Here is an 11,497-nt window from a genome sequence, read left to right on the forward strand (position 1 = left end):
AAATTATAAATGCGAAAATTAGAATGAGTACATCAAAATGTTGCTAAATGGACAAGAAAAGTTTTTTCGTTATATTGTTCTTATTTACAGATCTTTTGACATGAAATTTGCCACATACATGTCTCTGCCAATTATGCACATAGTAAGAGTGTTAAATGTACCCTGCGATATCATTATCCAAATATATTCGCACAACAAGCCTGTTATAGATATGCGACAATCATTTTGGACATGAGTGTACGTATAGGTATGTACGTCATTAGACATAATATAACGTTATAGATAGGTAGTTATGTATTGTGTAATGTTGTGTGCACTCTCTTCCAGCTTGTGTGTAAAATTGTGCAATTTGGACGGAAGGTGTGTGTAAATTTGCTTGCCGTGTCTGGCAACACTGTGTTCAATCCACCATTCTTGCATCAACCTATAGAAGCGTAGGAGTACCAGTCGCGCGCGAAATGAAAGACCAAATAATCGCTGTGTAGAATTCTTCGAAAGACAGTTGGATTCTGTCTATTGCAGGCAGGGGCGGATCCAGGGGGGAGGCGATCGGGGCGATCGCCCCCCCCCCAGAATAGGAAACTTTCTTATTTTATATATATAAATACAATCCATCCCAAGCTTTGGAGCCCTTAAAAGTAGCAGTATAATAACCCACCGCCCCCCTCAGAAGTCGGTCCTGGATCCGCCCCTGATTGCAGGGCTGTCAATCTAGTTTATTTTAAGGCAGGTTAGTAAGTACAGAAACACTGCTACTTTCTTGTTTATTTTAAATCATCCTCTATAAAATATTAAATTGTTATAACGTGCCTTCGAAGAATGATATTTTAAAACACATTTTGACAAATAGAAGTGAGGTGAGTACGGCGATTTTTTTTCTCTGTGTGCAAGTGTTTATATTCCATTCCATTCATAGGTGCACGCAGCAGAGGCAATGCAATCATTTCCTCTGGAATTTCGAGATATACCATATATACCAAAACATATTGGATCTCCTTACTTAACCGCTACAGTGTTTAGTATAATTGTTGTAGCTAACCGCTTCCCGGATTAACCCGAGTTATTTCGTTTTACTAAGTAGGTCAGTTCTGGTCGAATTTTCTTCCCAGACGTGACTATGTTGTCCTCGAAATATATCGGAATAAATCACGAAAGAACGGTCGACGAAACAAAGTGCGAATTTGCTCGTCCTGGTTCAAATTGAAGCAAATGCGGAAATCTTAATAACTCGGGTTCTCCGTCAGGATCTGGTTTCTTCGGATAAAGTGGACCGGGAAGTGGCTGATAAAGTTATACAGTGTCCGTCGATAATAACTGTTTTACATGAAGTATTATGTGTATCACTGTGTGTACATTCGCAACTTCACATATGTGTTAGTTTTTTGCCCCCTTGGAAAAAAAATCCTGCAGGCGATTCTGACTATATTATTAAATTGCTATGAAAAATGTTTCGAAAATTTCTTTGAAGTTTAGCATCCCTTTTTAGCAACAAGGCTATATAAAACACGGAGTTTAAATTACGGTGCAATTGGAACCACCTTAATGCGTTCAATTTTTTAACGCTCTCCCAATAAAAATCGATCCGGGATCACGTGCATAAAAGACGCAAGCGCTAACCAGTGTTTCAGCGGGGAGAGCTGTTTCGAAAATATCGTTGGTAGCTCATTTAAAGAAACTATTCTTGTTATTGCTGCAAGTCAATGAATGGATTTTAATAGCTTACGATAAAATAATTTTCAGCCAACTTTGATGCTTGCGAACGTGATTCTTTCCCTCTTAATTGCGTATACACCAAAGCAATCTTAGCTAGTATTGGAATATAAACTTAATGTTTTAGTTTTACGTTGCTATGCCTTTGCAGAAAAGTGTCGCTTGCCTAAGGCTGATCAAAAAATACGATTTGAAATTTACAATCCTATCCATCTAGCTACAAGGATATTACAGGATAAATTAAGGACAACGGAACTCACTATTACACTGAATATATACGTAGATGGGGGCCAGTAGGATTTAGGCACCTTGCGTCTCTATTCAATTTATGGCTGGAAGACCCTCACCCTCCACTACATCAGTGCGTGATAAGTTGTCCGATGATGAAATTATTTCAAATCATTGTGATTTTTCTTTTGCGGCCCATTTGAGTTCTGTGTTCCTAGGCACTTTGTCTAGTCGGAAATCTGACGCTGATGGAAAGAATAATGGAAAAGTTTTTTTTATTCAAGGTGCGTCCTGTGGTGTCCTGGAGATGGGCTACTTATGGAATTGTAATCGGGTTAATTAAGATTTTGTAAACTTCGTAACTTTGTTAAATGGCGCACTTGGCTATAAATATTTAAATAAATCAACAGTAATACTCTGAAATGCGGGGATCCTGGCCATTGCCTGGTTCGTCCTATGAAAAGGCCGTCGCTGACGATTCCTGATAATTTATTCATATTATATACTGTATTTTGAGTTTTCAATATCGATTGCTATAGATCTTTACTCTTTTTCTTTTTAGTGTTTTTGTTCCTCCTAAGCCTCAATCTCCCGAATAGTACCACATTTGCTAGAAATGAAGGGCATTACTACCCCACACTCTCTATAGGAATTGTCATTATTAGAGAGCGGATTTTAAAGTGCAGCACCTTTTCTAAAAATGTAGTTGTTAAACAAAACGGGCATAAAACGAACTGAAATGAACGCACTTTGTTGCACCTTTTTCGTGAATGTTGCACCTTTTTTGCTAAATTAATAAAATTTCCCCTTTCATTTTACTTCTCGTAGCCTTCAGCACATTTATTGTCCGTTTTTTTTCTATTTTTTCTTTTAAATTTGGACAGAACAATATGTTTTATTTTCAATCTGGTTTACATATAATATTCCATAAATTTAGACGCAATCTTGACGGATTTTCTAGGGACAAATTTGAACTGAATCTGCGAAACAATCCGGACGCAGAAACCTTTGCAACTTCAACTGAGCTTCATGTGCTTACAAGATATGCACCACTAGTTTCTATTGATGTCGAGCAATTTTTAAGGATCACTTGAACTCCAAGCGACTGAAATTAACATTCGAAAACATAGAAATGTTGTGCATAATCAAGTATAACCGGTTTCCGAAAATCCAGTAATATGTAACGGTTTCTCAAGCCACAATATTGCTAAATTTCTTTTCTTTTTTTCTTTTTTTTCCCTAATACCGAGTTGGTTTTAACCACAATTTTATTACAAGAATGTTGAATGTTGTACACGTTTGAGATTAAATAAAACAATTTTGCAATATATGTCAAATGTTTAAAGCCAAGCTTTTAACAATATTTGCTGGTGTAATAAATAATGTTCAGTACACATAACTGTATACTATAGAACTTAATAAAGATCCTATTAGCACCTTTTTGAATGATTTTTCAGCATCTTTTATTCCCTCTTTCCTACCACATTTTTGCACCTTAAAATCCGGTCCCTCATTATATATATACAGGGTGTGAACTATACCGACAAACTGTAAGAGGTGATTCCTCACATCAAAAGAAGAGAAAAAGTTCATATGAACCTATGGCGAAAAGTGCATAGTTTCAGAGCTAGGGCTGTCCAAAATCGCGAAAAAGCTCAATTTCAACAGGCCCAATTTCGAATGGTGGATGGTGGTCGTTATCAGCGTAAAGGAAGCCACAAATACACAATCCAAAAGTGCATATTTCATCAGTTTTCAATAGGATGTAATTCTCAGATATGCTCTCAATAGAGTTTTCAGATATACCCTGATTTCAAGGAGGGTCCAGATAAGCAGGAGGTAAGCTTTGACAACAATGGACATCCAATGCTTCCGAGGGACGTCAGAAGTATTTGAAACCGGCAGCTCTATGTTTTTTTTTTTTTTTTTTGTGTTCCGAATAACGTGTGATGCGATGTACTTCGCCACGGTATATTTCACGTTTTCTTCACTTATAAGCGTGAAAGAAAACATCGCACCATGCGTTTTCCCGAGTAGGAGAGACGGTGCTCTGACGATTCTTAACACTTCTGACATCGTGCCAAAAGATTCCGCGTTCACTGCTATCAAAAGTTATCGTTTGCCTACTTTGGACCAATCATAAAGTCAGAGCATATCTTAAAGTTCGGTTGATGGCATGTCTGGGAATTTCATCCTGCAGGGAATACTCTGTGCACTCATTGAACATTGATGAAATGTGCAATTTTGTACTGCGTATGCATGACTTCCTTTACGCTAATAATGACCACCATCCACTGTTTCTCGAATTCGAAATAGAGCCTCTTGAAATTTGGCCTTTTCGCGATTTTGGACAGCCCTAGCTCTGAAACTATGCACTTTACCCCACAGACCCATATGAACTTTTTCTCTTATTTTGATGTGAAAGATCGTTGGTATAGTTCATTAACACCCTGTATAAATAATATGTGTGCATGTGTAGTATTAGTTGTCTACCCAATTTTTCACGATGTGTTTTGCCACTTTTTCCTAGATTAAATGAACTTCTTGACAATAAGGAGTGTGATTAAGATTGTGAAGAGACAATATCAACTCACACATAGACTCAGTTTATGATGAATTTAAGAGATATTTTTAGAGGCGGATCTAGAAGATAAAAACTGGGCGGGGGCTGCCAGAACCCAGTTTATGATAGGTATATCGTGAGTTTATTATAAACTTCAAAAAAAAAAAAACGTAAATGATAGCTTAAATTATTTTTGTCACTTAGAAAACTGGGAGGCCTAGGCCCCGGGCTAAATCCGCCACTGGATAATTTCCTGATTGGTATGAAGAAGACTGGAAATGGAAATTAGCAAGAACACCTTTTACCATTGATGTGAATTTACTTCCACATTAAATTTGGGAGGAAACAACTGAATTAAAGTGCCCTTCATGTGCCAAAGAACTGTTTTAGTAACGTCTTTGGAAGAGTTTTGGGTTTGTTTCCTGCCTGTTTACCCAAAGGTAGCAGCACATGGCTATGTTCAAATGATGGGACCAAAAGTAGATTTAAAAAACAAAAAAAAGATTTGCAGGAGATATGAGTTTAAGTAACGGAAGCGTAATTGATTTGTCTCTCATTTCAGAATGGAATAAAGCACATCTTGTACAAATGAGAAATGCTAAATGCTGTACATACTATATTACTTACCGGAAGCGCACATAAGGTATATGAATATAATGATGCAAGTAGTTAGTCTTAAACATTGGCCGTAGCAGAAGCCTTAAAGTTTTTGTTCAGTTCTTGGCAACTTACCTCTGTGAACCGAGATTTTTGACGTTGACCACAATAAAATCAAAGTATCGTAGCCGTTTGGAAGTGGAAAGTGATCTCATGTGTGATTTGTCGCACTTCTCACCGAATATTAAGAAACTTGTGAAGGGAAAGCAATGTTAACCAGTACAGTAGTTATTCCTCTGCCCACGGTCGGCTATACCATATGTGCAACACGTGCATTTGCACAGGCGGCAAAATCTGTCATAACTTTATTATTTAAAATATTTCTTGTTGGATACCGACTTTATGATGATGGTAGTTAAATTTACTAAACTGATCTTCTATTTGAATACTACATTCATAAACCATGTTTAGGTCGCATTAGTTTAAGGTCACATGGACAGTGCTAAATCAATGCTCAAACAAATCCCACCACAGCCCCGTAACTAGAGGGGGCCGGGCCCACCAAACTTTTCATGGCCCCTTCAGACCTCAATACAAAATGCTATTATTAATACAAAAATCACAATTTAGATACTTATAAGAGAATTTTTAATGACTTGGCCCCCTATCTTATTTATGCTCACTCCAAACCTCTGTGGCTGGTTGCGGGACTGTCCCACCATAAATTGCTTGACTGTTGTCAAATACAAGAACATAATTCTCGAACAGCCTGTTCCATTTAATTGGTTACCACAGTTTTGATATGGAAGGTACCGGTAGTTTTGTCTTTGTCACAAACAAGTTCCTTATCACTGAAGGTGGAAAAAGTTTTTTTTTAATTTTTTTAACAGAGTAGAACAAAAATCAAAAAAGATAAAAGTGCTAGTTGTACTGGAATTGTAAAGTGATATATTGAGATTGAAGCTCGATATTGAATTCTATAAAAAAAATTACCATCTTTCCTCTGCAGGTGTGTTTATTTTGTCTTTCACTAACATAACAGCTTTGACATAATGAGATTGTATTACTTACGTACGGGATTGTACTGTTTAGACCTTTCTGAGTGCGAGTGCTTTCCCCCCTTCGTTGTTCATGATGGGGTAGCATACTTAAAATAGTGGCTTTTAAGATTTGTTCTTCCTGAAGAAAGGGAAGACGACGACAAATGATGTAATTGTACGGGGCGGCAAAGTGACTAGGGCCAGCCCTACATTTGTCCTTACTTGATAAGCCTTTGAACTTCATTTTATACACTGAAATAACATTTTGTACTCATTTTTGATAATGTTGTAAAAAAAATGGTTTGCATAATTATTTAGATTTTAATAAAGTAGAAATCTTGAATAGGAATATGAAAGACAAAATGTCAAATACGTAGCGCAGCGTTTCCCAACCGGTGTGCCGCGAATGGGCCTCTGGTGTGCCGCGAGGAAATGAAAACAAAATTATTAATTATATAGCAACCAAATTACAAGACAGGAAAAATGTGTGTTTGTATTTCACATTACTATGAACCTCTACAATGAAAAAAATACTGTAATTGTAATATATTATTGACTATACATAGGCTACATTACTATTACACCGATTGTATTTCGAAAACAGAATTTTATTAATATCTAAAAATTGTGACGTATATTAACCATGTTAATAAATTATAAGTTTCACACTGTGTTACTTGTCTGTATATTTTTAATGTTCAAAAAAGTATTTATTATCATTGTTATAACTATTATTGCTTCTTTATTGTTACAGGTTATTTCATAACTCGAAATTTTAAAATCTCATTCTACCCTTTCGACAAAGCAAACATACAAATTACCTCCATCTGTTTTAAAAGTACAAGAGATTTGTTTGTTCGTTTGTTATTTAGTGATCTTCCTTAGTGAAAGGTTGGATACAGCCTTCAAAAAGATAGTGTATTTTTAAAAACCTGAGTCCTATATTTCATTGGAATTGTTTTTAATTTTTGAATTACAATGAAAAATAAGTATAATGATTTACAATGGGGGAAAACTAGTGATCGACCTTTCTTCTCTGTGAGAAGATCAGTAATCACAGAAAAAAATTACCACGGTGTTTTCTATTTACTACTACTACTACTACTAATAATAATATCTATGAGTGTGCCGCAAGAATTCAAGTTACACCCGTAGTGTGCCGCAAGTTGAAAAAGGTTGGGAAACGCTGACGTAGCGCTTTGAAATTTGCTAAAGTGTAAATGCTTATTGCAAGTTGTCTTTTATTCATAATTTCACATTTTATTTCTATCATAGCTTGTCCCCCCTTGTTCATGCACCCCAGATGATTCTCCGAAGTTGGAACCACTAGTCTAGACTCTAGAAGCAATGATCGCCAAACCGTCGATTGCGAGCTACTAGTAGCTTCGGAGGACATTTTCGATAGATCGCGTTAACGCTCCGGTTAACCTTGATTCCTCCACTGAGCTGACGCTAACGACAGGGGGCGCTGACGCATTTTTTTTAAAAAAAGTTGGTAGAGCCTTTCTATTTCAACTGTACCCCTTCTGGCGCTGCTGTCGATGTGTGTTTTCCCGTACCTCCCTCGAAAGAGGAGGGACAAGTTGGTGCGGCCGAGATCTTTCAATTGGTGGATGTGGCAGCGTTGCCACACTGAATTATTTCACGGACTTCGCTCTGCTCTGTTTAGTTACCCATTCTAAATAGCCTACTAACTTCACTCGTCAAGAGCAAACGATTGAATGGCAAATAGGCAACGCAATGGAGGTCGTTCACTTCTCTACCCTATGGAAAGGAAGAGTTTCCTCCGTCAGAGGGTGGCAGGGGTGGAGCCGAAGTATGTTTGGCATATTTTCCGTGGGCACACTTAAGATAGACAGGCTCTAGTTCTTTTAATTGGTAGCTCACAGTAGGATTTAAAAACGGTACGGTAGCTTATGAAATAACATGTAACAATAAAGAAGCAATAATAGTTATAACAATGATCACTTATTGGTCTAGAGGCGACCGTTGCTCTAGACCAAAAAGTGATCCCAAGCAGAGATGTAGCATGGGGTGAATTCTGGGCTACACAATTGTGGTTAGAACTCGTTAGGCTTCTCACTTCGTATAATCCTATCATTGTTAAATTCGTATCTGGTCTGGTTGTCAATACAGGGAAGTGAACTACTGAGTAAGACGGAGCTCGGAGAATCCAAAGGACCGGGGCCCAAGCAAGCACTACATGCAATAGCGCGTCATTTTAAGTTTTGCTTAATAGAGGGGGAGACTCTTCGATATATATAGTTTCGCGTATTTCACTATATATTATTACACAATTGATTAAACTCATGGGGCACAATATTGTCCCCTGCTCAACACAAATAACGCCTCTGACCACACAAATGGGTGCTAAATCCTGGGAGAAATTCCTCCCCCAAAGAATAAGTTACTGGGGTTGAATAAGGTAACACTACTATCAGAAGTAGGCAAATTTGATAATGTAATTGATATGTAATTAACATTTGTCAGAGGTAATTAAGGACTAAACTAGTGGTCAGCGGTAACGATTTCAAAGGAGCGGCCCGAAGAAAAGGATGCCCCCTCAAGGTAACCAGCCGGGACAGTCCCTTTTTTCCAACCATTGTCCCGTTTTTTTCTGATTGTCGAAGGGGCGCCTAAATGTCCCGTTTTTAAGTAAAAATGACCTAGGTGTCCCGAAATTATTATTCAAAATATAAATCGTCAATGCAAATTCTCCCTTCCGTACCAACACTCGTTGCCAAGGTTCAGCCGTGAACTTCTGAATTTTCAAGTGGGAATTGAGCGTTCGTGGTTCAACTGAGAATTGAGTGGGAATTCTGAGTGTTCAACTAGTTTAGTTAAAAGAATTGTTGGGTAGGACTTGCAATCGGGAACCGTTATTTGTTGTATAGTACACGCAAAGTTAGAAACGGTGTGTTATCACTTTTACTTGTGTATTTTGTAAATTGAGAACACTGCTGAGTCCCAAAATGCAATCTGGAAGTCAGATATCCCCCCCCCTTTCGTAGCCGATTCGTATGCATCCCGTTTTCGCAAGTGAAAATTCTGTTCACCTTGAGCCCCCTGGGGTCATATCTTTAATTGTATGCACTGTGTATTATCAGCATTTCGGTAATAGGTCTTCTACTTTTCATCCCCACCCTGTGTACAATTTAAAATTACAACTGGGCATGGTATGCACCATGTGCGCATCTAGAAAGTTTTGTTGGGAGGGGCCCAAGCTTTTGGGGGGTCTAATACTACAAGCCACTACGTCTAACTAGGCCTACTATTGAATGGATATTATTGTGCACCCGAAAAGACGATAAGTATTTGTAAAATAGCCCTACTTCCACTTATATTTTCAGAATCAATGATAGAACCAGGCTTAGATTGTTTTTATAAGAGAAATAGTACAGAGGAAGTGTGTTAAATTTTCATACTACATCAATCATTTCCCTCTTAAACAGGTATAGTGTTATTCAGGGGTAAAAGTCCGGGAGAACGCGGAGACACGCCTTCCTCCACTTCGAAAATATATGTACGGCCTCCCCCCAGTTCCTAAAAAAATTACAATGGGCAAAGATAGACAGGGGGAACGGCGTGGTGTCATCCCGCTACCTACCGTCCCCCCACCTTTTCAGATCCACTTTAACCCCTAGTATTATTGAGAATGTATACAAATGTGTTGAGTTCGGAAGTTTTCTTTGGAGGGGGTCAGGACCCGATGGATCCCCTCCGTGGGGGCGCCCCTGGTATCCATAATCTTAAATAGTTTTATAATATGGATGTGCACGTGAACTCTTTATGCCGAAGCACCCCTCTCCCGTGAAGAGATCTTTTCCTTTTCTTCACTTTTGTCTCTCCCACTTCGATTGTGACAATTGTGAATCCTACTCCACGGGCCTGAATACATCAAATAGCCTTATTTTATAGATGCCTAGTTAACATGAAAGAACAGAAACGAAAAGAGGAATATGGAAAATTATACGTAATGAGTGACAGAGCAATACGTCGGAAAATAAATTAGTTCAACTTGAAGCAATTTTACTTTTCCTACCTCTGATCATTGAGCAACAAATAACCATGCATATTTCATGTTGTTTCATAACTCTTTATACCTAAGCCTACATAGGAAAACAGGAAGTGTATATTTCAAGACTTACATGTTGCTGATACGTTAACTCAAATGAGCTGAGTCGGTGAGTAGACACAACATACGTTGGTATCAATAAATAAATAACTTCACACATTAACGAACACGACTGCACATTTTTCACTCCTCATCTGTGTTTTACTTTCATGTTTTTATTCTAAGTAGGCTTTTCAGTCCATTAAAAATACGTACAGTACAGGCGTAAAGAGAGTCCCGTTCACAAACACAAATATGAATATAAATACATAACACTCACGGACGTACACAATTGTTTGTTTACGACGATTATATGTGCCTGTAGCACACCCACTCCACACTCAATCACACACAAACTCACTGCGACTAACTACTTAGTTCTTTCTGTTGATTCTCAGCTTGTCTCTTGCGACTTGTGTGTCTGACGTCATGTAGGTGATAACGAAAAACCATTCAGATATGCGCATACATTCTAGACTTTGTACTATTTTGCAAGGTGATCTTGGATTTTCTGTCAGCGGGAAGTAGTTTTCCTTTCCATTTTTAAATGTGAAGGTTAATCTGTCGATACGCATTCAACTAAGGCTAGCAGCAGCTTTTCGACTATTTGTAAAAGATACACTGAAAATAAAATCGATATTTTTTATTTTAAGAAAACGTTAATTCTGATAAGAATTTTGCTGTTTACTTTGTAATTGTTATACAAGATAAACCACCAACGATATGAAAAGTGACTTCCTTTTATATCTTTATTATTATTTTTTCATGAAGCTTATATTAATAATTTGCCTTTTATTAATTTAAAGCAGAGGTTTGCATTATCTAAACATATATTTATGCCTTAACCCATTAGTGCACAGCGTCCGATAAATCGGACGCGTGCTTTTATTCATTTTTCGAAGAAACTTTATGTTTTCAGCCCTTTAATTCTTTGTAGTTCGTGATTCTACTATCTATTCTTCCTAGAATCACGAACTACAAAGAATTAAAGGGCTGAAAACATACAGTTTCTTCGAAAAATGAATAAAAGTACGCGTCCGATTTATCGGACGCTATGCACTAATGGGTTAATGGTTGAAGGAGATCAGAGACTTTAATTGCAGATGAATAATGGTGAAATAAATTTGAGAAAGGAAATGGAAGAACTTCCAGAAATCCCAATGTTTTTTTTTTCAGTCTTCTAGTTTTAGGAGGGGATCTAAAGCTCTAAAGGAAAATTATACTTACTTACATGTAAACAATCAT

At 37.5% G+C, this 11,497-nt stretch overlaps 1 protein-coding gene across 1 annotated transcript in view; it reads right to left on the reverse strand.

Annotated features, from left to right (window-relative positions):
- Nucleotides 1-10,755, reverse strand: part of LOC145678610 (solute carrier family 53 member 1-like) — a 189,376-nt gene extending 178,621 nt beyond the window's left edge. The window contains exon 1 of the mRNA XM_081748958.1: nucleotides 10,287-10,755. The gene's annotated coding sequence lies outside the window, so the exon portion shown is untranslated. The remainder of the gene's footprint in view (nucleotides 1-10,286) is intronic.
- Nucleotides 10,756-11,497: the final 742 nt, after the last annotated feature.

Source organism: Thermobia domestica, chromosome 2 (assembly GCF_964235325.1).
Source record: "Thermobia domestica chromosome 2, izTheDome1.hap1.1, whole genome shotgun sequence".
Lineage (NCBI taxonomy): Eukaryota > Metazoa > Arthropoda > Insecta > Zygentoma > Lepismatidae > Thermobia > Thermobia domestica.